The following is a 26,355-nucleotide window of genomic DNA, read 5'->3' on the forward strand; positions in this document are numbered from 1 at the left end:
TAACAAAAGTGGTTCTGAGAAACATATGAAAATTATTTTCAAAATTTTGGAAACACCTCTAAACGGTATATTTGGAATTTGAAATTGAAAAGGAAAAACTTTTTCAAAATTTACTCAATTCAGTGGCATTTTATGGCCAAATTCTTCAACAAATTCTATGAATTTTTAATTTACAATCTCTTCATATTAGAGGAGGAAGACAGTGGAAACCTTGCGACTAATTTCACGTATAAAAAATGCTTAACAGAACCCCTTATTTTCAAAGACAGACTAAACATTGTCAAATAAAAAATGTACAGAACTTGTTGAAAAAATCTATTATCGTATGAGATAACAAATTATTACAAAAGTGGTGAACCACTTATAATTTGTTTTCACTTTAAGCAGTAGTATAATCTATTCCTGAGAATGGCCGAGGGCCTTTCTTAGATGCCCACCCGGTACACAGAATGGTCAAATTGTTTATGGTTATGTTAACCCTGTTGGAAAGTCGAGGTTAATGAGAAATATAAGCCAAGAAATATAAGAAGATGGGAAGACTAAAATTAATAATGTGTACATGGTTGTAAAAACATTACATTAATGGAAGATAAATTCCAGTTGACAAGAATTGAAGTTGGGTAATGTGCTTTCACAACGAGATTTTTATACTTTTTCCCAATTAAATCGCAATCATATCTTGAATAGACTACGTCCCTACAATATTGAATTATACCATACATAACATAATTATTTTGGCTGTAAATCCAATGAATCGAAATAAAATTTCAAAACAATCAACAAAAACTCTGTTTGTTATGAACTTACACTAAAATTTAGATTAGAGAGTGATGCAGTGATTTTTATGCCACTTGAATGAAAAATTCTTTTCCAATACATGCGTCAATGAAATATTAAAAGCCTCTTAAGCACTAAGTGAGCTTTTCTTTAGAATGTTATTTTTTTCAAAGCTCTTTATGTCCTTTAATGTAACAATAATATTTTATTCATGGAAAATATTCGCTCCTTTTGTACTTTCAGGTGTTCGTTAGAAAAGATGAATAATTAAGAATAATTTTGATCTTATCTCGCAGATATTTTTTTGATTATTATAAAATTTGTACATAGAACACAATAACAATTACACAATATGTTCTTGTTTCCAAACTAATGCCACTAATTCTCTTAGTAGGCATCAGAAAATGAATTGAACGATTTTGAAATGTGAAAACTAATGATGGCTTCAATCCCTCAAATTTTAAAATTGACATCTCAAAGGACAAAGGAGGCACTGAACTTTATCACACTAATCATTCACCCTATATATTTGGTTTGACACAGATAACAAGAGATTAAAAAAAAATATAGCCATATATAGAGAATCAATTTTGATTGAATTTTACTCAAACTAATCAAGATACATTTAATTACATCTTTCCGAATCTTGTAAACGCAAGTAGTTTACAGTGAGTTCATCGCAATATAAGAAACATACCGTGAAGACATTACATTACACGCTTGGCGATGTGGTTTTATCACTGCGGTTTTTTTGTGAGTTTAACAATGTGTGTTGCGATAGTTTGAGTTTCTAACCAATATAGCCCAAGCTCATCCACAGATAAAAATGTTCCTCAAATTACTTACAATAGCTGTAAGTTCAATATTGATAGAAAACTTTCATTATATAATTGTGAGCGTGACCGCAAAAGTGTTCGAAAATAATCGATTTCTATTTGTATACTCTTAACCATTAACTGCATCAAGTATCGTATATGAGACATCGCATTATAATACTGCTACTGACATCTGTAGGCTTGTGTAAGAATTTCATTGTGTTGTACGGCTGAGACGAAACGTATTAGAAGATAAAATAAAATTTAACCATCATTTATTTCTATGACAAAAGATTTATAACCTCAAATGTGCACAATTAGGTATATTGTGATGTACCGGTTCTTTGAAATGCTTTTAAGAATAATTTCTGCTATTTAAAATCATAAAATTGAGTATCAAAAATAATTTTTCTGGTATCTGAGGTATGTAGTTGAGTTTTATTCCTTTAGTTTTACCGTTAATAAAAATTTCTAAAAATTTATTATTTACGTGGTATTGCATTTAATACATAATGAAATGCAGTTATATAAAAATGTATAGATAATTTACAATGAAGATAATTTTCTTGTCTTGAGATGGAACACTAAATTTCGTAGACGGTAAAGGACGGAAAAAGCACTAGGAGAGAAAGTTGTGTGTCGCTTATTAGATATGTCTTACGGGAGTGAAGATGAATTATCACAATTCATGAACGATTCAAAGGTGCCGGCTGACTTGTCTAGCACTTTCAAATTGTTTTTCTAGCACTTCGTATGTTACAGCTAACATTCGTGGCACGTCAAAAATTCCATTTGATTTCGCTAGCACTTCTAAGTCCTCAGATGCATTCTGACGATGCTGCATCAAAAATTTCTGCAAAACAAAAATCCAATATTCCTCCAAAATCACGTCAAACTCCAAAATCAATTCCTTCAAAACCAACAATCAATAGAAAGAAAGCATTAGAGGAGCAAATTCGTTGGAGGAAAGGATCTTTGATAATTTTAGACGATCATAAAAAATGTAAAGGAAATTTTTTCAAATACTTTTTTGATGATGAACTTAATATTGAAACAATATATATAATACTCAGTATAAAAAAACCTGATAAACCATCAACACTATCCTTAAATTCGATGCAAAATACATAGGAAAATTTTCATCTGTGTCGCGTGTTTCGTGCATTAGAGATCTCTGGCACCCGATCTTGGGTAACGATATGGTGAAATCATCTTACTTGCTTTAATATTATTTATTTATTATTACTTTATCTAACAGGCCAAGACACATAGACACATAGAGAACGCCTAAACATTTAGAAAGCGACTACCGTTTTAAAGTAAGGAATACATTAATCAGTAACTTACCCAATCCAATTCGTAACACGTTGACCTTGTTCATCACTATCTCGTTCACAACCCCTTTCATTTCTTCCACATATCTGGTCTATAATTTGAACATTGAAGAGAAGATTTTCTCTAGAATATACTCAGAATATATACAATTAAAATAAAAAAGACTATATCTTGAACACCCAACATTTCCATTGAAAACTTTTGAACAGTTCACACACACACACCCTAGCTCATCTAATCTAATCACTTCATTGTTTTATATCGCCTTGTAGGTGTTCATCACATATTACCAATGTGTACCAAATATTGAAAGACTTACAATACAAAAATATCTTAATAACAAGACGCTTTCGATTTCAAGTCACCTAGATTAATTATTTTTCACGCTGTAGGTGGTGAAATAAATTATATATTTCCTCCCTTTATTACGTGTTCAACACAATTTTCCAATATATCATAGTCAAATTCCCATATAACGACGTATATTTTTGATCACAGTCTAACAAGGGCAGAATTGTTAAGGTATATCCAAGTGCTATGAATAATAATAATAAGAAATCGCTGATAATATAACTGGCAAAGACTTCTTTACAATTCACACACACACACACCCACGCACACACACATTTTTATCTCTCTAATTTCTTGGGATAGTTGGTTGTTTGGATAAAATAATCAAACTTCGATGAAATGTAACATTTTTATGTTAGATATGTATAACTTAACGTTTCGCTCCTTCCTTGATAGCATTTTCAAAAGAATAATTAATATATGATGATTAAAATTTTGTAGAATAGATAAAAACATATAAGTAGATATCTTAAAAGCATTTTTAGAACATAGAATTAGAATCGATGTATTTACCTCGAAATTTCAACAAAATGATATTATACCAGGTAGAACGAAATAAACTAATTGATCAAATTATTGTAAATTTGGATGAGGTTCTTCATATCTTATCTTTCATTCACAGAACAATGATCTTGTTTTATGTATATCATTTCTTCGATTTATAATATTTGGTAGTTCGTGTCTTGAGCTCAGATTTTTGTTTTTTTGAAAATCAAATTAATGATGCCCTTTTTTTATTCATGTTTATTTAGAGCAGTTGATTCATTTTTGGTGTATTTGTGACCATTTAGTCTGTTGTCTAAGTATTGTGTAGTCATTGCTATCTATATTTTTTTATTGAATTTATTTGTGCAGTTTGATTTATATTGTCCTTATTGTGTAATTTATATGTGCGTTGTAGGATTATTCTAATGATTTGATTTTCTGTATATTGATTATTCTTCAAAGTATTTTTGAACTTTTTATCACTTCACGGTGATATTCTGGAGAAGTTAATTTTAATGCTCTATCTGTTATCCTATAACGACGCTGGTTTTTTGTGATTTGGAATGATATGAGTTATAATTTAGATATCTTTCAGACCATATTTCTTTTGTATAGTTTTTATTTTATTATTGATTTTAATAAGTGTCATGTCTAAGAAATTCATTTTGTTGTTGTTTCCAATTTCTTAAGTGAATTGGATATTGGGCTCAATTTATTCAGGAATTGTATTGCATCAAAGTGACGTTGATGGAAATATTTCAAGTGGTACATTCCTGTCATTTTAACTCCTATTAATAATTTCATATGGTTCTAATTTACTTAAATTGAATTTCTTTATTTACACTACACATAATGCATCCTTTTCATTTTCCAATAAATTTTTTTCGAATTCGTTAATAATGTAATTTTGAGTAGTTTCTTTCATTTTATAGCGCTCCAGTGATTGTTTAAGTACTCTAATTTACCTCGATTTTTCTTTGTCCTTATTACAGTTCAAATAATTTTCAAACAATGAAAATCTTTGGTTACTAATAATCTAAGGATGCACACTTTAATTATCAATAACTCGTGTAACGATATTCCCGACTCCTTTTTCTGGCTGTGATTTTACAGACGAAAGCACAACATTTTACCATTATACTCGTAATAAGTGTAAAATACACTCAAATAATAAAACTTTTCAGTTTGAAAATCACTTTAAATTCATACCGTGTATTTGCTTTAGAAAGTTATGTTCAACGCCCTTTATATTGAATGCGGATGGTGTTACGAAAATGTTTGACTGAGCAAACCCCAAATTCTTTTCACCTTTCTATCTATCCTTAACATTTTCAAGTTGAAGAAAACCTGCCACTGTTTCGGGAACCTTATAAATCTGCTTTTAACCCAAAACTTGATTCATAACATTTTCCATTGTGATATGCATTAAACAGGTGGCAATTCTTTGCTGCTATTAGACGAAGGGTCTATTAAGATTCGGTGGAATTTAACAATTTTTTCAGTAGCTACAAATCTCCTGTTTACATCATTCTTTGTTTTCTTATGTTTCACATTCAATAAAGTTTCCGAATCTTCAATATCATCTAATTTCACAAATTCGACAAGCTCTTGCAATCTCAAATACAATTAAAACCTTGACCATTGAATAAAGTTCATCCGGGAGCATTATTTGAAAAATCACTTATTTGTGTACTAGTAACAATGGCAGCTTTTTCAGCTTTTTTTGGTCTCATAACCTTTTCCATTTTATTTCAGAAATGTAATTAGTTGGAAAAATCTACATAATTATTATTATAAGATAGTAAGATACTTTTAATCATTGATGAACTTGACCAAACTATTGCTGTTGCATTCGATTCAAAATTGAAATTCAAAATAAGATATTTTTTATTTTATAGTATTGAAAATAATATCCAAGCAACCACCAAGTTCAACATTTTTGAATCAAATCATAAAATCAAATTTACTGCTATTTGATTACTTTAGAAGTTTCCTTAGCAACGCAGATATAATTGTCGCTATAAGTACAGCATAGCCTGATAATTTGAACAAACAAATTTCATATCGATAATCTTCCGACTTTAATATTATAATAATATAATTTTCAATATTAAATCTTCTTTACTACCCCTACAGAAGAAAATTGTGTATTATACACCGGAAAAATACTGGATTTTAGCTTTCGGCTTTTAGCTCAAACTAAAATCAAGTACTATTTTCCGTTACTCCTAGCTATAGTAAATTTTTCTGATTCTCAAGAATATATCAATCTTTTTCAAAATCCAGATAATTAACATTACTTTGTAGTTTTCAATTCTTTTTAAAATTAGGGATTGCTTATCGTTAAAACATACTACTTCCGGATTGCACGTCTCTGTTAAAGGGTAGAAAGCGAACAGAATACGTTTGATGATTTTCTCAGTTTTACGCGAGGTGAATGTCAATAGACCAAATCAAGTGTTGACTACATTTTGTAATAAAAGCTAGAAATAAAATTATCCACAATTCAAGATTAGCTAGCACTGTCTCGATTCTTAGGTATTGTCATTTAATTTGCATAAAATTCTCATTTATGTAGGGTTGGTTATACGTGCGTACGGATTTTACTGTTCATTTATCTACGTGTGATACGGAGCTAAATTGAATTTTTAGGTATTATGTATATTTTGTGAAACAGCAAAACAGACTAACCCTCATTATATCTTTGCGTAGAAAATAAGCCTGTTTTTGCAAAGTGCATAATGCAAAGGTTGGCATAAGTCATGAAACGCTCCCTAAAAATCGGCAAGTTCAACGCTATAGAAAAAGATTCAAACACAGTTTGTTCTTGATTCAGTCAGTTGAGGAGGTCAATAACCTTTCAAGGTCAAGGCCAACGACCGGTCAAGGTCAAGGTTGAGATCAACGATCAGTTCAGGTCGAGGTCGAGGTCAAGTTCAGGGTTAAACCAAGGTCAACGATTATTCAATATCAATGACGACCCAAGGCGAAAGGAAAACATCAATTCAAGGTCAACGACAGTTCTATGTCAAGTCAAGAGCAATGCCGAAGGTCAGGTCAACGGAAGGTCAATATCAAAAGCCAAGATGAGACTTTCATGTCCTGTTATTACGAATGTCATTGTACTCGTATCATCTCGTTGACTTACGGATACAGTCGACCACTTGAAATCAATTTTTTGAGACAAACGTTGATTGAAAATGGTTACAACAGATCCCAAATTTCTGAAAGTATCCACAAATTTGAATAACCGGCTCCCTATTTCTCCTCCACTGGTTTGAAAGATCAGTTGAAGGTATCCCTTCCTTACATCGAAGGTGTAACATACAAAATTTGCAAAATATTTAACCGCACGGTATTCGCACAATCTTCAAAACCAATCAGAAACTCTCCTGCCTAATCAGATCCGTCAAAGATTTTATTTTAGGTCTCTTCTGTTTTAAAATTAGTTTTTTTGATAATTATTAAAAAAAAAGATAAATTTTGATGTTTCGACTTTTCTTTGACTCTTTATGATATTGGCACTGACAATTTCCTTATATTGATTTATGGATCCCACCTTCATCACGAATATAAAAATAAGAATAAAATCAACTCAGAACTTTGTTCTAATAAGAAAAATTAATTATTGCTTGGTTCCTATGTCCCAAATATATAGCAGAAATCAATTAAGTTATTTGTGGTTTTATTAAAATTCACTAAATAGAACTATAAATTTCACTTTTATTATTTAGATCTTTTTTATCATTTATAGCTTTTTCGTTCTTATGATTGTGAAACATTTCTAAAAATTCCCTCTTTCGTGTATTAAATTTCGTTTCAAGAATTTTTGAATTTTTCATAATTGAATTCATGCATTTTTTTATATTTTATGGTTCGTTAATGTAGTTCTATTTTTTATCGTATTGATGACCTCTTAGTCTATTTTCTAAATACTGAGAGGTTTGTCCTAAGTAGACAGCGTCACAATTAGTATAAGGCACTTGATATATAAAATTCCTATGACTCTATGACTTATGACTTATACTAATATCATATTTATTGAAATAATTCGATAATTTTTGGGTAATCCTTGTACATATGGTAAGGAAAATGTTTTTTGTTTTGATCTTTCGTTTCTGTTTTGTTGTTAAATTGATAGTAGTTATTTGTTTATCCTTCTCCTGAATATGTTATTTATCATTTTTTGTGGATAATGCAGTATCTGCTTTTTTTCCTCAAGAAATATATATATATATATATATATATATATATATATATATATATATATATATATATATACATATTTATTTAAATTTAAATTAAATAATATGTATAAATGTATAACAATAATAAAATACAATTACAATAATTAATTAAGATTTGCGGTGGCTTTAGATTTTGTAAAAATTCATTGAATCCCATGATATTCAAGTTTTTACATCGTCATTTTTTGATAGATAAAATTTCAGTTCAATATTTACGACAACGAGATTGTAGAGAACTGAAATGTGATGATCAAAACAAAATATATTCATGAAAATCCAATGCGGTATATTTCTAAACATAAGATATGTAGGCAATAGAAGCGAAATATATATTTATTTTTTCATCAAAAAAAGAATTTTGCTTCAGTATATTCGTCATCATGATGTAATTTTTCTGGAAATGATATTGGTTTCGTAGTCTGAGTCGGTAAATAGTACAATTCTTATATCACCAGAAAACATTTTACTTGGAATGGGATGGGCTGAGGAAATTTTGTTGTAGAAAAGGCCCATCTCAATCATATTAAAATATTAACTCCTAAATTTTGACTCGTGAATTAAGGAACACAGTGTATACAATATAATATATTATAGTTCATTTAAAAATATTTAATAGAATAGTTTTGTTGACAACGATATCGACAAAGATCCATATACATGATTACACAACAGAAAAATGGTTGATAATGTTTGACATTATTAATAAATAAAACAATACCTATCCCTGAAAACATCATTGAATATAAATGGGGATACTTCAAGGTAATAACTGATACTTCTATGTCGGATTATGAAAGTATATTAGGACTCGGAAATGAGAGGCGAAGATGAAGCAACGAAATCCAACTTGTTTCTCAACGAGCATTTCAATATTCTAATTTTCGACTTGAATTAAATCAAAAACAGTGTGCCGATCAACTCGCTTCGACTTTTAGTGATGAAGGACCAACTCGAGCCGCCGTGCTTCGCTAATTTTCCGAATTCAATGGTAGTCGCACTTTGCTACAGGATTACTTTCGTGAATGTCGTCCAAAGTTTGTCTTTGTTCCAAACATCGATGCTGTGCGGAAACTAATATTGCAAGACGTCATTAGTTCCACTCAGATATATTCAATACTGCATGAACATTTGACTGTCAAAAATATTTGTTCGCGTTGGATACCGCACAATTTGAAAATCTCTCATAAAAAGTTCGTTTCGGCGCGAAGGAATGCTGAGAAAATTCCATCGCGGTGCTCCAAGAGACGTCTATAAGATGGTGATAAGCGACGAATCTAACAACAGTTATTCGCGTACGAAGCACTTCGAAGCAAATGCTCGGTTTTTCGGAATAACTGAACATGTAATCACCGTTCCATTAGAGCAACGTATAACGGTCAATTCTGAAAGGTACATCAGCATTCGTTCGCCAAATCAGAAAAATAAACCGCAGAAGATCTTCGTCCACCACGACAGTTCAATCAAAACTGCTTCTAAACAGTCCAAATATCGAATTGATGGGTCATCCGCCATATAATTGTTTAGCACCTAATGATTCCTTTTTATTCCCGCAGATCAAAAATATGTTGTGAAGTCAACGTTTTTCTATACCTAAAGAAGCAGTTGATGTGATAAAATCACATGTTTTGGAAGTATCTTTAATCGGAATGGCAAAACAATTGGTTCAAACGCATGCAAAAATGTATAGAACTTAAAGGAGAATATTTTGGAATCCGGTTCTGCTTAGCCGATTTTCAAAAACTTGTTGTTGGAAAGAGCTTCTATCCTGCGATACAAAATATAGGAATTCCAAGCAATTTAACTAAAAACGTGATTGCTAGACGACGTTGTTTCATGTATTTTAGATATTGTGATTGCTCTTGACAAACTTGTATAGAATCATGAAAGTTTAAGTAGATTTCTTAAAAGTAAAGTGAATTGAAATTAGAATAGCAACAACCGAATGTCGATATCTTTTGTCGTAGCCATATATCTTAAGGAAATTGTGACATATTGACTTGAGTCATGCACAATTCACAATATACATAACACCAACAAGGAAAAATTTTAATTTTCTGTCAGAAAGCTGAACGTACTTAAATTGATCTTCAATTGTAAATATTTCCTTCCTGCAGAGATTCAACAATAATTCAGATAAAATGGAATTTTTATCTATATTAGATTTTATGTTAGAAAAAATGATGCTAAGTCACTTATTTATGCAACAAGTGAGTAGAGTATTACTTTTTTTCGCGATTGGGACGTTTCGACCAATTCTTACGAGTGTATACTTCAGAGACTTTACTCACGATTTTCATGCAAAACTTTTTATACGTCCGTATAAAGCATTATTAATTTGAAGTGAAGGAGAAGTTACATTACTAATGGTACCTGAGTTGGCAACATTTAACGAGTGCAAAGAAATAACATCGTCTATAGTTGTTTTATCACTTATTGGGTTGTTGGCAGGATCGTGAACATTTAAAATGTTGCTTGAAGTTGAACTAATTGTTCCCGTTATAACTTTCACGGTGAAATCCATTTTGTTTTTTATTGAGTCGTCTACGTAACCCTTCGCAACTGTGTTGGATTTCCACCCACCGGGCTTCTTTCGTTGAAATATATCACCTCCAGAATCCACTAATAAAGATACCGAAGAACGTCGAAATGTATGCCCAGTGTAGTTTTTTTTGAATAAGTCGAAGTGAAGTGTTGAAGACTTCCATATTTTGGATTTAGTTTGAAAGTAAACTAGTAACACTCCTTCTATGAAGCTGTTTATGGCTTTTTTAGTACACCACTCCATAAAAGAATTAGATTCCCCTAAATACAATCCCCTGGATTTCTCAGTTGATTCATAGTCGCTGCAGTTGCCGATTCAACAACACCTTCTGCTGTGGAGTTTAAACTTACTTCACTATTACTCTCCATTACTAATAATAATACTACACTCCTTTTTAATTGGACACAGAACGAATATCAAGACAAACAATTTCATAATTGCGTTAAAAAATGACAGATTACGGCACTTTTTTAACGCAGAAGCGTGAAAAAATGAACGGTACTACGGTACTTTTTTTCACCCTTTTAACCGATTCAGAAATTATATCTTTTATGAATGTAAATGAATAAAAAAAAACGTGAACATTATAACCGACGTAGAATTCTTAATAGCTAATTTATATTAAGCCTCACTCACTAGCTTATAATTGTGCTAAATTTCGTTATCATATAAACTACAATACATCTTCAATAGTATATATGTTGATAACGGGAAAAAATAACTAGCTGCTGTGTCAAGCACTTAGCATGAAGTCATAAGAGGAAAATGAATTTTAAGAAACATTTCATACTAGCATCTTACAATATACAAGATGTTAGATTGACAAATTTGAGATAGATCTTTGTTAAAGGAATATTTATTATTTATGATATTGGAAAATGGGAATGGAAAAATCGGAAAAATTAAAAATTATCCAAATTTTATAGGAGTTATGTGATTTTAAGAGAGAAAATATTGAAATAAAGTATTCGACAGACATTGAAGAATAGAATAGAACAGTAATAACCGCCACGAAAAAAATCTCAGACTGAGAAAATCGGAAAAAAAAGATACTCAGACAAAAAACATAAGTGAGTATAACAATCAAATAAAAAGAGTGAGGAAACTAGGCAGGAGGAGAAAAACGAGAAGACAAAATAAAAACTTTAGAGCAAAGATATCAGAGAAATAAAATTAAAAATTTTCACATGATGCTCAACATTCAAACAATGTGAATACCACCACCTATAGTATAAATATAAAAGTCCCAAGGATGATGTAGTTGCAAAAGAACAAATAAAACATAGCGGTGAACAGCTTGAAGGAGAAATTTCAAACTTACTTAGTCAAATTTCGAAAACCAAGAAAATGCCAGAAGCATGAGGAAAAGCCATTATATTAAATATTGTCTATCCAAGCAAATTTCTAATGAAACAGAAATGCTTATCAAACAGACAACATTGAAATATGGGCTTTTATAGGACTCATACTTATCTGGTCTTAGTCACCCCAACCAATCTAATACCAAGGATCTTTGGAGAAGAGATTGACATGGCTTAGAAATGTTATAGAAATTCAATAAACTAATAAATAAACTTTAATATTCGTTCAATATTCGATCAATGATGAGAGAAAAATTGAGATTGAGAGAAAATTGTTCTTTTCCTTAAAGCCTAACAAATAATATATTAACAGTGACATATGGAAGATCTATGACTGGTTTTAAGAATATATAAATATCTTTCTGGTTCACACATTAACCTGATCATGCACAATTGGTTCACCTCTATTACTTTTGTACAAAAATTACTTTGGAATTACGAAATAACTGTATTTGGAACAGTTAGAAAAAATACGTCAGAATTGACAATGGAATTTTCGAAACTTACTAAAAAACCCATCCATACAAGTATGTTTGGCTTTACCGAGGATTTAACAATCATTTTATATATATCAAGAGAAGGTAAAATGTTATATTATGTTGAACCTGAGACAGGTGAGAAATATAAGCCGGTAGTTGTAAGTACATATAATAAGACAAAAAGGAGTGTAGACAAGTTGTGTGCTTCATACCTCTGCTCTCGTAACAGTAAAAGATGCTCATTGTGATATTCTATAACATGTTAAATAATGTAAGAATCAATTGTCAATTTCTTAATCGATTTACAATTTTCTGTTTGTGTTTTATAGAACTATATTTGTTGGTGTGTTTTTTTATGTGTACTTTTTCAAATCTTCGTTATATTCCAATTAATAAAGTTTTGATATTCTTTTCACTTGGAGCGATTTATTTTTTACTATAATTCCATAATCTAGGGAAAAGATACGAAAATCATTTCCTATTTTCAAACCCCACATAGTTAGTAAACCGAGACAACTAATCTTGTAAACAAAATTGGCGCGCTTACCGTGAATTTAATAAATGAGTTAATAATTTAAGTTTTTCGAATACCATAAGTGAGTTAACTGAAAGAAAGACAATATTAGAATAGACTACAACTAAAAACATTTAAGAGAACTCTTTTGAATAAAACTTTCATGTTTACCAGCACCTACATACGTATTTAACCGTTCTCCTGATTATTTCATATTCAATTTGTTGCATCTTGAATTCTATTTCATAACTTGTTCCATACATTTATATGTTTAGCATATACCAATAAATGCGTTTAACACATGAATCCAAATTTCAGTCAAGGTTTGGAGAGAAGGCAGTGTATATTTACTAGTCCTGTAGTGAATAGCACCTCCTGGTTATCAGGTAAAATTCCATCGAACATGTTTTTATATCATGAGATGTTCACAGACTCAGTTGATCCACGAAGCTAGTGTTATTGGTAACAGATTTCCTCCAACAATCATCGAGTACCTTTTGTTTTTGATACCTAGACATGTATACAACCAAACATATAAATTTTTTCCAAGTACGGAGCTTGTTTTGTTTTTCAACCTCTAATCGCACAGTAGGATGTCCAGAAATGTAGCAAGTGATTTATGAGCGTATTATGCAACTGCGAATCTTCCCCCCTAAAACGCTCTGTCAACAAATCATTTACCATTGAGTTGCAGTTACATAACATGGCTTTCTCTATTGATTCTCCCACTAAGTTTGATTTGCGAGCAGTTATTCGTTTCTAGCAGACAGAAGGGAACAGTGCAGCGACAATTCATCGAATAATGTGTCAAGTGTATGACACCTTTATGAGTGATGGCCTTGTTTATGATATAGTGAGTCAGAGGCGCAAGTCTCTCACCTTATATAACATTGTTTAACGAGTTGACCAAGCGGTTGAGGAAACTCTAAGGTTTACTTATAAGTGAATTATCGATGTAATTTTCGAAAGTTCCAAGATCTTCCTTGTACTCTGTCATAACTGAACAGTTGCAACAAAGAAAACTTTGCGCTTGCTGGGTCCAATGATGTTGTTTCATCACAAAATTCGCCGAAAGGGCGCAGGTTTGGAGTTTCTTGACCGTTACAATACTAATGAAGTAGATTTTCTGAAATCCATTGTGACGTAATGAGACGTGGATTCCGCATGAATATATAGAGGTTTTAGACTCGTGATCAGTACGTGTAATCCAGACAAATTAATTGTTATTGTTGGTATAGTGATAGCGGAAACAATGTGCTTAAAATCTAACTAGGTGTCAGTCTACTACTTCTTCTTGAAACGCCAGCTTGTGGTGGATTGATTTGTTTATCAATTCCAGATTGTTTGAATCATAAATTTGTATGGTTTACATATTATTAATGACAATACTATCAATGTGTCAGTAGAATAGAACATACGGATTAAGAATTATCATATTTTATGTAGAGCTTTATATCTTCTTTGAAAAATGAAAGGAAGCTTATGGGAAAAACGGGTGTTCCGTTGGCTCAGAAAATATAGATCTTTCTATTCGAATTCGAATTCGAAAGACTATAACCGGCTTGTTAATAGCCATACCTGTGGAATAATTTCAACCCTGCTACCAATACCGAGAATAACGATACATATAATTTATGGGTGTACAAGAACATAGCTTTGTATATTACAATTTTTGTTTTGTTAGATAAGAGCGCAAAATATCTATGTATCAATTGTATTGTCGTTTGAAAAAAAAATATTTTTTCCCCACACCTCGAAACATTACCACAAACTTTTTATTGTTACATGGAGTATAAAATATTCGTGTATTTTGCCAATAAAAGTGAAACCATTCAACATAATTCATCGTGTGTACCAATTGTACGCAATCCAGTTCAGGAATATTATAAATTATGAGCTGTATAGAAAAATTCAACTACCAACACTCAAACAGTACAAGCGGTTATATAAAGCAAACACAGAAACATAATTGGATCAAATCCAATATATAACCAAGTTTTATTTGGTTGCTATTGATATATTTCAATTGATTATTGATTGGCTGTGGATATATACAGTATGTAAAATTTCGATTTCTGTCATTCCACTAATATTGTTAGTTTGAAAGACATAAGAAAGTATCAAACACATTTTTTGGCACTTTTATTTCGCAAAAGAAATGAGGAAGGACGAGTAGCCAAAAACTACGTCAAGTTGAAAAGCACGGACACCTCTATTTGGTTAAGTTTAAAAAGAGAATACAATCAATTCCAAATATATGGTTGAATATTTTGTGCCTTAGGGATTGGGACATACGTAATTTGTAACAATTAGAAAACTATCATTTGGAATATTATTAATCAAAATATATAAATATTAATAATTATCATAACAAGATGAAGAATTTATCGATACGATTGATACCTAAAAAAATTTTCCGAAATAATCTTGCTATTTTGGTGATTTTAAACGTTTACGTAAGGCTCTAGTAGAAATGGGGAATGAATTTGGAGAGCCAGTGGAAGCCAGATAAGCTTTTATATACGAATTCGGCTGAAAAGCCGCATTTTCTTGTATTGCAGAAAATTTCACGGTTATCTGCTGACACGATTTTATGGATGAAAGCTTCCTAGAATATCTACATTTACAAAGTGGACACTTCCATTACTTGTTCGATTATATCTGTACAATATAGAAACATGTCTGTTTGTTATATATTTCAATAAGAGGCAAAGTTTTGTACAAGGTGGTCACAAATAATAATAATAATATTCGTGAAATCCCAATACATACAACTTTTCAATATGCTCTTCAGATTCTTTTTTTTTTTTTTTCGCAGCTAGGAAATTTCTGAGGAGTTATTAAATTGGTTTGTATTTATAAGCAGATATTATAGTTTCAGTTATTTCCTTATTTTTTCACGTGTGAATTTTGCCAGTTTATTTTCTGAAAATGTAAAAAGTTATTTTATGTATTCTGGTGTTATTATATCAAGACACACAGAGGTCTTTCCATATGTGCTGCGACAGCTGAGTTGTGTCATTGGTTTCGTAGATAAAAGGAAAGGAAATAATAATGCCCTTCGCCGTTTTAATGGTAAGGCGAGAGCCCATCAACCATTTGAATGATTGTTATATTCCTAGGTCAAAGACTGGAAATTATTTCCAAAGCGTAGGCTCGACTATTCAAATTTACAGAATCTAGACTTACTTCAGTAAGCTTTTAGGAAAATTGAATCAATTCCACATTCACACCTGGTTCTAGTTTCAGCGAACCACATTTAATTATATGATAATATTCAATTGATTAAGTTCGTGATTTCTTGTTTAAGATAAGAAAATTTTCTTTGTGAATGGCACTTGCTCATAGAATTATCCATTCTAGTTTGAAAGTTGTATTTCCAAATAATGGAAATTCAAAACTATAAGGATTAGTTGCCCATTTGGAGTGAATGAAAATATGCACTTTTTTTAGATAAAATAACCTACAAGTAGCAGATAAGTGGCGATTAAAAAAATAAATTTGGCAGGATTCCAGTAAAGTTCACAATATATTGCTGTTTTATTTGATAGTGTGGAGTGAATCACAGGGCAAATTTGACAGAAAAATTCCCAATTAAGGTATGTGCCTCTTGTAGATTCAAGAAATGACTTGTCTTCGCTTCACATTGAAATTGGACTAGTGAGAAAATTTGTGAAGGTTACAGAGAAACAGGGTGGAGGATTCAAATACTCAAGACATGTCTGTTCCCATGAGTAACGCTATTCTCAAGAAGAGTATTTCTACACCCAACACAAATTAGAAACGTGCTGGACGTTATTAATTTTGTGTAAATTATTACCTCGCAAGAACGTAAACCCTATAACTCATTTGTAAGTGTCGTGAAGGGATTCGTGGGCAGAAATAGGCCGATTACTGTTGGTTTTTGAAGAGAGAAAATATGATTTCTCATAAAAGGAAAAAAATATGAAATTTATATAAATAGTACTACTTCGACTCTCCAGGTTTGTGTGAACTTTTTGTCCACTAGTTATGTTTTCCAGAGTTAAAAATGTGCCAAGAAATTAGGATATTGCTTTATGTATTATCACGGTAAATTTTGGGAACTAACGTTTTAAGTTGGAAATCGAAGTTATTTGTACAAATTTATTCCAAACGACTTACATTACGATTACATATGTCATAGTTTGGGAAAATTATTCTGAAAATTGTTTTTGTTATAATTGAATAGATGTCACAAATATATTCAAAACTCACTCAATTTCTATTTATCTTGATGTACAGAATAACAGAAATATGACATATTTTCATTAAAACTACACATGTAACTCAATCACATTTTGTAATAATTTGGATACTTTACTGTTCTATTGGCTTTTTACTGCATATCGTCAACTACGAGTATATTTGTGTAGTGCAAGTCAATCCAATGATTTCTACACTTTTCTGAGGACAAAACTCCTTAAATTGCCAGCATATTATTTCATGAAAATAATTTACTATCATAACATTTCTACAATGCCAGAATAGAATTACCATGCTTTTCATGGCATGTGATAATTAGTGACATGAAATCAACTATACTAATGTCCTGTAACGACTTATAAAATCTCAATTTATTTTAATAAATGGTTTTTTTCCGAAGTATTGTATCTGCCACTTTATTCATTTGAAGTAAAAATGAGTGTACATTTTCTTACTACACCTAAGTTGTAGAAATTGATGATATTATGATCTACTTTCTAGTGTGAGCGTTCTCAACCAACATTTAATCGGAATAATATTAAACATAACGCACGTTTGTACAATAAATTTTGGTTAAGCTCGAATAGTTCATTTGCGGTCCACTTCTTTCTTAATAATACTGTTCAATAATTTTAAACTCTGTAACTTACCGGCTAAGCAACTAATAACGACCGTCAGCCATAGTCCAGGAACGGATTATATCTTTAGGTTAGCCACTAGAGGACATATTTGAAAAAATTGAAATAAAAAATTTTTTTTTTAAATATATTCCATTGAGTGGCACTTTATATACTTCAATCGAATTCTTCAATAAATTCGGCGCATCTACATTACGAAAGGGTTCGTATATCTCTTCAAATATGAAGAGAGGGAGTGCGGGAACCCATGATAAAATACCTGTAAGACCGGTTCTGCTCTAACTGATTTTTATAAACATATTACTTGAAAGAAATTTTGTCCACCAAAAGAAAATTTATAAAATGTGAGCAATTTATTAGTGACATGAATGCTAGCGGGCGGTGTCTATATTTTAAATGCTGATATTTCTTTTGAAAAATTTGAATAGGAGCACTAAAAAATTTATATACATTAGAGAAGCGAAAATCGCATGTCGATATTTCTTTCTATCTCGAGATACCTCAAGAAATATATAAATGATGAGAATGTTCTTCCAACCGTTTATTCACTTCGTACTGGAATTGTCGCAAAATGAAACATCAAAATGTACTAACTCTAATCTGTTTTGAGCTTTCGAATACTTACGTTATCATCAACTGGGACTGAAATTATGAGTATAAGTATAATATAAAAATATGTATTAAAGTATAATAATGATAAAATCACTAACATTAATAAAGTGAAGAATTAGGGTGTGATAAATTTTGCAATCTTTTTTAAAAACATTAGATTCATCAACCTCTAAATTTAATATTCAAATTCACGCGTGATAGAAATGTTAAGCGTACTGATTCTGGTTACCATGGAAATCGTTATTAATTTTCATTGGTTAGATATGAATGACGTCTAACATTTTTCAGGTTAGATAAGGTTAAGTTGCTGTGAATAATGTTGAATATCAAGCGTGGTCCTCGATAATATATATTCCGTGTCGTTGGTCTGTGAGGTGTGTGGATTATATCAAAATATACGATTCCTACTATTCACTTCTTTACATTATTTCGAAATTCAATACTTCAAAAATTTAAACTGCCGTTCTTCAAAGAAGAGAGCAAGCAACTACTTTCCTGGCTAATGCCGGTCTTTCTGAAATTGGAGAACAGTGCTTACGAATAAGGCAAACTGATTTAAAGATGAATAATTAAGGAAAAGTCAGTCCAAGTGAACAGCTCTCTTTTGTAGTTTAAAGATTCGCTCAAATTGAGTTGCACCACCCGTACCCCAGAGGGGAAAAGCATATCAGAGATGCGACTTAATAAGGGCATAATAGACTGTTAAGGAGGTGGATGAGTTTAATTCTTTGGAAACTGGTCTCAGCGCAAAACAGGAGGAACTTAATTTTTTAGATAGGGCGTAAGTCTTATTTCAAGGAATTGTCCATAACAAGCCTTAAGAATTTCACAGATTCAACGACCTGATTCAACAAAATGATTTAAGGGTGATTAGGTCACTGGATAATCATATGAAGTGCCGTGAGATCAGAGTTGCTCCAAGAGAAACTGGTGTCGTATACAAATATTTTACTACTGATGTCTAGATAAGCGATGTCGTTTATAAACAGAAGAAGCAGCATAGGGCCTTAGGGTACACTTCACAGTCTTTTGGATTGCAAGATGACATCGTTGTATCGATCCTTACAAGCTGACTTTTGTCGACAAAGAGTGACTTTAGCCATACGAGAAGTGTTCGCCTGAAACCGTAGTACTGCAATTTGTTGATTAAAATATTATGATTAACACAATCGAAAGCCTCACAGAAAGTTGTTGCAGTGGCTGTTTAGGCTAGAATACTCCTTATTAAGTTATCAAGGAGAGAGAATATAGGATCATTTGTGCATTTGTTACTTAAAAACCCAAATTGGTGGCTAATAAAAATTTTATATGTAAACAGAAATGATAAAAGCCTTTTCCTTAATGCAGAAGTATAATTATAGCCGTCTTAAGGCAATCGTGAGAAGTGCAATTTTGAAATTAAACGTTAATTTAAGTAGTAATGTGATTCTATGTGCAATCGAACAGACTTGAAAACATTTTTGATGTAATTCCATCAGTATTTATTTTTGATATCATCAATTGTAATGCAAAGCTCTGATAAAACTACGGGAATAAATAAGAAACTGTGTAAGTTACCATTAGCATCAGGAAGATATAAAACCGGATCATGAGAAGGAGTTATAGAATTTGAAAAATTTTTGGCTACATTCACAAATTATTGAGATGAAGTAGAGATTACGCTTGATGGATGAGGTTTATTTCTAAGATTATTCACATTGGACCATATTTCTCTAGATACATTACGAGAATTGGCGAGTTTCCTATTATAATAAATATCTTTTGTAACTTTTGTTGTCTTATGATAAATGTTTTTGTATAGTTTCACGTAATTTTTCAAGAAGACAATATACGAGAATTTCCTTAGGTAAGATGAAGATCGCATGTTCTTTGCAGATATACGTAAGCGTTTAGTGAACCAACGTTAATTTTTCTTATTTTTAATACGCCTGAGAGGAAAAGAATAGGATGCCAGACTAGTTAGTATCCACATCACCAAAGAGCATGTTCCAGTCAGTTGTTTGACAATTCTACTCGAAGTTTTGGAAACTATTTTCCGAAAAGATAAGGCATAACTTGCGAGGGGCATTTTTAGTATTGGATTTTACCGAAAATTTTGTTATCATTGCTTCATGATCGGACAGACCTGAATTAAAGACAGTACAGTCGGTGGATTCTGGTTCATACGATGAAACGACAAAGTTTAAATTATTAGAACTGGTCTTGTTATTCTGGTTGGTGGCGTTATATGCATAAACATACCAAAAAAATTACTGAAGACATTCTTGACCAGCACACACATTGGAATAATCACTATTCAGATCACCATATAGAACTAGTTTTTGGAGGTAAGGACTCCAGAAGATCAGTAGCTTTTGACAGAAAGTATGTGCCTCAGAATGTAAATACAAACTATATACAGGCCATAAGATTTGTGGTAGATAGAAAATAAGATAGAAAATTCGAATACTTTCTTAGAATTATATCATTGAACTGTGTTACTTTGGAAAAATCATTGGCATAGTTTTTGACCCGGTTGGGCTCATTATTATTCAACCAATGTTCAGTGATGGCAACAATTTCTGGAAAGTTAATCTCCTCTAGTAAAAGATACAGTTCATCTGTTTTGTGCCTTAGGAATTGAATATTAATTAGAAACAGGCCGAGCAAGTTATCGTTCAGTCTTTCAGGGGGTGCTGCTTCTCTGAATTTACCTGAATCTCTCTTTTCCTCTTTTTATAATTTTATTAGATCTTTCTATCTCCTGGGACTCACAAGCAGCTATAGCCTCCCTGTCAGAACCTTTTTTAACAGTTTTGACTTAAATAAGTTCTCTCGAGTAAAGCTAGATTCTTTCTTAACATTGTCCATTTCAATATGTTCACTGGTAGACTTGGTTCCCACTCTGTTAGGTTTAAAAGTTTCATAAGTGAGTTGGCATTGTCTATTTTGCTACTAGGCGGCCACATACTTATATCCTTGCTTCAAGTGAATTTTTTTTTGGTAATCAATTTTGAAATCGGAATGCAAATTGTCCCCAGTTTTCAGCATTGGGAAATATCGTATGAAGTCATTAGTTCCTTCTCTTAATGTGCTGATTTGCTGTATATGGAGGCGGAATGTTGGACACTGCCACGTAATTCCAATCCTCCTTTGTATGGTTTATGAGAAGTGAAGATGGGATAATTTCTGGAGATCAAAGAACAATTGTATTTTGGCAGCAGACTTTTCCAGTATAAGTGTCATTTGTTCAATAATTTGTCTCAGATCAGCTATTTCTTTTGATAACATTGGTGTGTCGTGAACTTGGCCTTGAGCAGATTTATCATAATTGTCTAAAAAATCAGTTGTTTAGTTGTAAATGTCTGGTTTCATTTTTCTAACATATATTGAAAATAAGAACTACGACATGCCTATTGAAAGCCCCGAGATAGTTGTAGCCCTCAACTGAATTCCCAGTTCTGGATTTGAATTTTTTCGTTTGTTTGTGGTGGATTTCTAATTGAGTCCTTTGTGTGGTTGAACTCCAATCTGCTAACTATAGAAGTGCGGGAAAAAAGAATAATAAGGAAAGAAACAAGAATATAGGTGGAAATTACTGAAGAAGGAAAGAGTAGGTAGAACAGATTTGAAAAAAAAACTTATGTTCTAACTTATAAAAATCTGACAACTACAACTTTGTCGCATATGTTGTTTTCATAGCTTAAAAAATATTACATGAGCTGTGTAAACACTATAGGTTACTCAATTTTATGGTAAATTTCAAAAATTACATTGTAAATTAATAAAAAAGAGCAATTAACAATTTTCATTAGCTACATAATATTATCCCTGGGGGTAGAAGTATATAAAGTTCCTCGTAACTCACCCTCTATAAACGTACGAATAATATTTAGATTTTCTGGCGTACCTCTATGAGATTGATGAATTTATACTTGAAAAAATTTTATGGCTAATACCTTTTTCTAAGAATAAGATGGAAAACTTTTATATATGATAAAGGAATCAACCGAAATCAAATTACCAAATGATCTCATCCTACTCATATTTCTATATCATGTTATCATCACAATCTTCGGAAATTTTGGGAACTCGGAAAAACGCCATTCTTATATCCAAGGAAATTTATTCATAGAGATTTCAAGGATGGTTTGTTTTGCTTGATATAAAAATCCCTTATTCTCGCTTTATACGGTAGGTTATAGAATATTCCATTGTAGCTACCTATAGTTGAAATACTTTCAGTGAAAAATAAATGAACGTGATTGATAATGTATTGAAGATGCGACAATAATAATAAAACTTGACCTTCAAAGGAAAAATAGGTGAACTTATTTCTATTTGTATCAACAAATAGTGAATTCCAATAAACCAGAAAAACACATAAATTCATTTTATGTTGAACGAATTCGTTCCTTATAAAATATTTGATTTTTCTACGACCTTATCCCACTTTTTGTTTGTGGAGTGTCAGTGATAAGCTCGTAGCACCAAACCATTATATGTTTCTCTGATTACTAGGACAAAAGAAGAACTTCCTCTAGAAACAAAAAAATTATGACTACGTTTTCAATATTTTAGAAGAATGAATTAATGCAGCTGATATTGAAAAATCCTAAACGCATCTAATTACTAAATATAGAGAGAATAAAATGAATTCAACCCTAAGAAATCGAACAATTTACATCTAATAATGGATTAAGGACAAAAATTATACTTAATTTGTTTGATTTATTCAGTGAGCTCGAGAGTCAACAAGGTTATCCCACACTTTCTTGTTCAATGGCCTATACAGGGTGTTTAAAATTTTTTCGATTATATTGAAATTTCATACGAATATATCTTGGAAGCTGATACATCCAATGAATTTATTTTTATGACTAATAACAAGACCTTCCTCCAAATTAGTTAACAGAAACAATGTGAGCATACCGTCTGCTATGATAAAAACAAACTTAGGCAATTCAGCGGCTTATAAAATATATATCGAACGTGCCGCGAGTTTTCCAAATTTTAGAATTCCATTGTAACTGGACAGGGCCGATTCTTGTCGGTGTTCGTGACAATACATTACATGTATACATTGTCAAAATTGAACCAGATTATAAAACTAACTATACGGCAATCCTAAAATTGATAATAGTTTGTATTAAATCAATGACAATATTAACCTAATGCGTAGCAAGCTTAGATATAGATAGTATTAGAAAGACATCGTTTATGGAGTAGAAGGCTCTAGAAGATATTATGGATTTGATGTCAATTGACAAATTATTTTGTATTTTTTGCATTGTAAAGTATTAAGCTCTCAACTAATTATGAACGTGGAGTAGGTAGATGAGGGTCGTTCTTCGGGTTTCTAAGTGAATGGCTGTGTTTACGAATTAGTCGAGCGGATTTAAGGATGATTAAGGAAGGTATGATCAATATTTTGAAAGTCTTAAAAAAGTACTGGAAGTAAGTTCTGCTATTTAATCAGAGTAAATATCTAACAACCGTCTTCTCTAATTTGAAGATTTGATCCAATTGACTCGCAACATCCCCATCCCAGAAGTTAATGGCATATCGGAGGCGCTACACAATAAAAGCATAATAAACTCTTATAGAGGTGGATAAGTTCAGTTATTTGGAAACTGATCTTAGTATAAAACAAAAAGAACTCAATATGTAACTCCCATCTCAAAGAATTGCCTACAACAAGCCCTAAGAATTTCACTGATTCAAAGACGACAATGGTGGTGTTTTTTAAAACAAAAGTCTGCAATGTATTTTTATTTGATGAAACTTTGGTTTTAGAAACGTTGAGACACAGAAGATTAAAATCGCCCCATAGTTTAAGGTAATTTGGTCACTAGATATAATCCTATAAAGTGACGTGAGATCAGGTTTTCCCCAACAAAAACTAGTATCGTCTGCAAAGAGACATATCCTACCACTGGTGTTTATATAGGCAATGTAGTTCAGCGAAAAAAATAAAGGCCTGATTCTGAGCCTTGAAGTACTCCTCATTCTATTGGGTTGAAACAAGACATCGTTGTATAAGCCCTTGCAAGTTGACTTCTGGAGGGCTTGAAAACATGTTGAACGTAAGTCCATCAGTACCAGATGACTTACCATAAAGAATAAAGGTAGGTTGAACACTATGGTCGAAAAATAAGCCAAAAGTTCTACAAGTCATCGTACTCGCTTGTGTCCATTAATAGTATTCTTTCGTATTCTTGACGCTTAAATCGTAAAATCTATTTCGCACCAGTCCGTTACAAATAATAATACTGTTTGAGAGAAAAGTTCATTTGTGAAAAAACTATCGAATAATTTAGTAGAGGAACAAATATGAAAGCGTTTAGAAATTCTCGCATAGCACTTGACGTTCAAAATACTGCATATACCACGAGTAAATCTTCAGATTGTCGCTTAAAATGTATGTTATAGTCTAAGATCCCACCGCTTGATCTTCCAGGTATTTGTTTTTTTGATGAAATTAATTTTAAAGGAATCTTGAGGATTGTATGTATCGAATGGATTGATAATAGGTTGCCTTGTAAAAGTTAGCCACAATTACCTGTTAATAATTTTAACTCAATTTTCACAACTTTATACCACTTACCTGGAGCGAGAGTCGTTCACAAAAATCATGGCAATCTCTGTTTACGGCCATTGTGAAACTGGCAACCATGGATTTTCATGTTCAATGAATATAAAACTTTAATTTTGCATAAAAATTAAAAAAAACAGTGAATGTAGTTAATTAACAATAATATACCTATTTACACCTGGCAATCCTAATACTGCGGCTGACTGAAAGCTGACAACCATTTTTATTTAGATTTGACAAATCATTTTCTTCGAAATGCTGTCAGATTGACTGAAAAAACATATAGCTGCAAGTCATATTAGTATATTAATGACATTAAAATTAATTACAGGTAATTTCGGCTAATTTTTACAAGGCAACATATCCTTCTTCCATTCCATACAACCTCAAGATTCCTTTAAAATTAATTTCATCAAAAAAACAGATACCTGCAAGATCAAGCGGTGGGATCTTGGACTATTAGTTTTCTATTGAATATTGAAATCAATTTTAATTTATTATACTTGTCTTGCAGAAAAACCGCTACCTTTATGGTCTACCAAAAGTCTTACCTTTCCGGTTAAGGATGAATAACTTTAGATGATATTATTGAATATATCAGCAATTTATGAATTGATTCATCTATTTTTCTCGACACGAAATTCCATCTAAGTAAACTTACTAGCAGAGATGAATAAATATAGGGGTTGAATAAAAAAATGTTGAATAAAAAAAACGTTAAATTTTAAACCATTTTTTTTGCATCGATGAAAATTTGGTCTCCATTTTTATTATTTCTTTATACAAATGAAGTGGAGCTTCTAGTTACTTTGATTTTTACAAACAAGTGAAATATCTTTTAGAACGCATAAAAAATGCTACTTCCATTCAGACATTTGAAAAATAATATTTGCAAGGAAAATCCTCATTTTTATTCCAATAATATTACTTTTATAAAGCATTCAAAAAATATACACTTATTATTTTTTATCCTAATTAATTTTTTTTAGGATAGTTTGAAAATGCTTGCCTGAGCAAAAATAACAAAACCAGCAGCTCAATAAGTGTTGTCGTTCAATGAGATTAAGTTCGTCGTTTTACTTTCTTTGTATTTTTGTCTCTATATGTACACGTCTCACGTTTCGAATAGAGAGGTCAAAAATTCTGTATATTCTCAGTTATTCAGACTTGACGCGACACAATAATTTTATACAATGAAAAAACTTGATCATCATGCAGTATTAAAATGAGGATCATTCAACTTCAACTGAAACAGAGGTAAGGATTCCAAACAAAAAGATTTGTGCAAAATGGGTGTTGCATCTGCTCACAGTGAAACAATAACATACTCACATAATATATTCCGATGGTCAAATTTTTTTTGTTAAATGGCATGATCCTCTGTTTCGTGGTTGCACTAA

The 26,355-nt window shown here is 31.5% G+C and overlaps 1 protein-coding gene across 2 annotated transcripts in view; it reads left to right on the forward strand.

Moving 5' to 3' along the window:
- LOC130449501 (metabotropic glutamate receptor 2) overlaps positions 1-26,355 on the forward strand; it is a 566,135-nt gene that overhangs the window by 288,357 nt on the left and 251,423 nt on the right. The window lies entirely within an intron of this gene.

Source organism: Diorhabda sublineata, chromosome 1, assembly GCF_026230105.1.
Source record: "Diorhabda sublineata isolate icDioSubl1.1 chromosome 1, icDioSubl1.1, whole genome shotgun sequence".
In the NCBI taxonomy this organism is placed as follows: Eukaryota; Metazoa; Arthropoda; class Insecta; order Coleoptera; family Chrysomelidae; genus Diorhabda; species Diorhabda sublineata.